The sequence below is a fragment of the Papaver somniferum genome, chromosome 8, assembly GCF_003573695.1.
Source record: "Papaver somniferum cultivar HN1 chromosome 8, ASM357369v1, whole genome shotgun sequence".
NCBI classification, from domain to species: Eukaryota; Viridiplantae; Streptophyta; class Magnoliopsida; order Ranunculales; family Papaveraceae; genus Papaver; species Papaver somniferum.
In genome coordinates, this window is record NC_039365.1 from 151,436,263 (window position 1) to 151,440,140 (window position 3,878).

At 36.5% G+C, this 3,878-nt stretch overlaps 1 long non-coding RNA gene across 2 annotated transcripts; it reads right to left on the reverse strand.

Moving 5' to 3' along the window:
* Window positions 1-474: 474 nt before the first annotated feature.
* Window positions 475-1,771, reverse strand: LOC113301666. Of its 2 annotated transcripts, XR_003336429.1 has the most exons (4): window positions 1,714-1,771; window positions 1,513-1,635; window positions 889-957; window positions 475-621 (listed from the first exon to the last, which is right to left on the reverse strand). It is a non-coding gene; the product is annotated as an uncharacterized LOC113301666 (long non-coding RNA). The 2 variants fall into 2 exon arrangements; XR_003336428.1 differs by having other exon boundaries at window positions 1,513-1,764.
* Window positions 1,772-3,878: the final 2,107 nt, after the last annotated feature.

The window sequence follows — 3,878 nt, forward strand, 5'->3', positions numbered from 1 at the left end:
CATACATTCAGATTGCTTCAAACACAGACTTATTAGGTATTAAACGTGTTTGCCTGCTCTGATACCGATTGAAAACGTGGGGGTACCAACAAAAAGCACCACCAACTTTTTCTTAGGCAACCTGTATGGACTATAGAGCTGGCAAACGGGCGGGACGGGTCTGGCTTGTGACCAACCCGCGGGTTACGGGTTAATACAAGCCTGAGCTCGCGGGTTGAAATTCTTCACGGGTGGTCATTTATCCCACCCGTGTCCGTCCCGGGTAAAGCTCGCGGGTTTACGGGTGCTCACGGGTTACCTGGTTTTTGTTGAGTCAACTCGCCAGAAATCGATTTCTGGGCTATTTCCTTCCACATTCAGGGCATCTAAAGTTCCTTTCCTACAAGCTACAACCTAAGTATCTAACATTCATCCAATTCATTTGGTATATCAATTCAAAAACTCAAAATTGCAAAACTAAACAAATTAGTCTTCTTAAAGAAACACAGACACAGTCACACAGATACTATCATAGTATCATACATTCATAACATCTCAACATCATCATCTTCATCATCAGCACTCATAACATCCTTGAAATGGTCTGGTTCTGGTAACTCTTGCTCTTGTACACTTGACATCCTGAAATGGATGGAGCGGCCACAAAGAACAAGTCAAAGAGTCATTCAGAAACATGAAAATTACATAAACAGAAATTGAAAAAATACATAGACAATGACATCCAACAAAACTATTATAGTACATGCATTTTCAAGTCATCCAAAACAATAACATCTAACAAAACAAACAAATCAAACAAATCCCCTAAATCTCTGTAAAGAATGAAAATTACCATAAAAGATAAAGAAGTCAAATTTTATTTGATTTAAATTTACAAAATGTACTTACAGATTTAGGGGACAACCACTTATCCAAACTGCTCAAACCAAAATTTAAAGATTTCACTAGAACTCCAATCTACAAAACAAAAAGGATGCAAGTACAGCAGTAACAGCACTGGTTTAAATGTAGAAAAATGCTGGTAATATGAATGATACTTCGAAAAAGATAAACAAGATAAACAAAGAAAGACCTTTTGTATATGATTTCAATCACATCAAGCATGTTAAATCTCAACCAAAATTCAAACTAAACTCATTCAATTTGAAGCTCATACAATTAATATCTCAAATTCACAAGCAAACTCTAAACTGCTCATTCAATTCCAACCCATTACCCATAGTACCATTACTATCATTTCAATTTCACAAGCAAAACTGTTGAATACGAATACAACAAATAAATCATGGAAGTATGGAACTGAACAACATGAGTACATGATCAAATCAAACAGATCTTGTATATATAATCATCAGATTCATCACCAATTACAATCATACAATAAACTAAAACATGTGAAATTCAAAAAAATCTTAATCAAATCAAATTTAAAATCAAACAGAATAACAGATCTACTAAGAACAAGTCAAATTGAAGACTGAACTCAAATCGAATGAAAAAAAAACATCTTACATATTATTAATCGAACAGAAAATCAATTCACTCTTCACGAACCCAGAAAATCAATTCGTTGTTGTATTCCTCCGATCTTCACGAGCCCAGAAAATCAATCCGCTCTTGTATTTCTCTTCAAGACTTCAAACAATTTGTTATTCAAGCAGGCTAATCAAAAAATTTATATAAAGAAGAAAACAAATAAGAAAATCTGATTACCTGTCTTTGATCTTTAGATGAATCTAATAATTTTTCTGTCACTTCTGTGAATCTGTGAATTTTACTCAGGAGAGTAGGAGACTCAGCAGCGCTGCAGCAGGGTCAGGGAAGAAGAAAAAAAGAGGAAGAAAGAAGAGGAAGGCGAGCTAGGGTTTTTTCCTTTTATATGAAGAGGAACGAACATGTTACATGACACGTAACAGATAACTGTGTCATTGTGTGACACGCAGCAGCCTAAGTGGCAGTGGGTGCGGACCGAGCCGGGTTACCCGCGGGTTGCACGGGACGGGACGGGTTAACCCGTTTCTTCACAAGCCACTAATTATACAACCCGCGCCCGTCTTGTGTAGTTACGATCCGGGACGGGCACGAGTTTTCACGGGACGGGACGGGCCAACCCGCGGGTTTTGGCTCGGATTGCCAGCTCTAATGGACTAAACTCAAATATAATTCTGAGAGTTCAACTTAATGAATCTCAATCAGGAAAGATATAAAGAGCTTATATATCTTTCTCTCACAATCAGAATGTTACAGAGACTAGTCCGTGAACCTGATTATACCTTGGAAGATTCCAAAGATCAATATCTAAGAATCAATCAAGTCGTATATCCAACAATTGCGATGAACTTATCTACTTGAATTGATTTCAAAGTACAACTTGTGATATTTCAATTACAATATAATGTGGAAAGCAATAACATGGACACCAGAAATTTTGTTAACGAGGAAACAACAAATGCAGAAAAACCCCGGGACCTAGTCCAGACTTGAACACCAAACTGTATTAAGCCTCTACAGACACTAGCCTATTATGAAAACTTCGGAATGGAATGTAGTTGAAACCGAATTAAACCGTCACAAAAATTCAATTATAGTCTCGCTCCTTACGCCTCTTGAATCCCAGAAGGATTCCACGCAATTGATTCCCTTAGCCGACGTCCTTTCATCCTAAGAGTTTCTTCAACTTAATTGAAGACTTTAAACAATTCTGCCTCCCACAAATAAGCATATATGTGATTTCTGTTCTGATAAAAGATCAACGCGAGGTAGGAAATAGATTGCAATATACAAATTTTACCAATCCTCAAAATATGAGCTTATGACTCCCGAAGAGCATCCTAGATTATTATTCACCTCACAAGTATAAACTTGTGGAATCACAAAGTTCTAGACGAAAAAACTTTGTGATTACTATCTATATTGTTTGTTGGAGCAAAGCTCGACCATCAAAACAAGATCAGGATACACGAACTATCAAGATAACGATAGTTGGACATGTATTCACGAATCCCTAGGTGAAGTCTATTTAGTTGTTAAACCATGGGGTTTTAAGGAGCGTACGACTCTAGTTTACAACTAGGACACGCAATAATAGTGTTAGAGATTCCAAGAGCCCAGTTGTTTGAGGTTCTTCTTTTATAGACTTTCAAGATCAAGGTTGCTTTGGATTTAAGCTAAGGTAGCTTTGCAATCAAGCAACCAATAATCATCGTTAGATAAAAAACTTGACTGTATACACTCTGGTTATGATGAACCATAAACAAACCGTGTATAATGCTTGGTTCATAAAAGTTAGCCGAAACTAGCCAATTGAAATAAACTTAACCATTTTCATATAATGCTTAAAAAACTTTTCTTGAGTCACAAATGTGATCAATCATATCTATATGTGTTCTTAGAGAGTTATTCAAATGTCGATTATCTCATAGAAATAATTCTGATGCATTTGAAAATATTCGACAAGGTAAGTACGTGTATTATACCTATTCGTGAATATTCTTGTCATAGTACGTGTATCGGGTATGTTTACCCTTAAGACAAAAACAAGTTCAGGAACATACAGATATTTTATGGTATGGGTACTGGGTATGTGTACCTTTTCGGTTTTGAAACCAACAGATCTTTTTCGGTTTGCATAATAGGTACGCGTACCTTTCATGGTTCACGAGTTTCAGACTTTTTATGGTATGGATACCGGGTATGCGTACCAAAAAATCTTTGCCGAACTATAACTTCGCAGGTACGTGTATTGGGTACATGTACAGCGGCTCTGAACTTATAACAGTTCTCCTAGTATGTGAACTTGTATGCATATTATCCTGTATCCAGATTTACAATAGTTTTATATCTCTCTAATAATCAATATGAAACATTCCCGAATAACA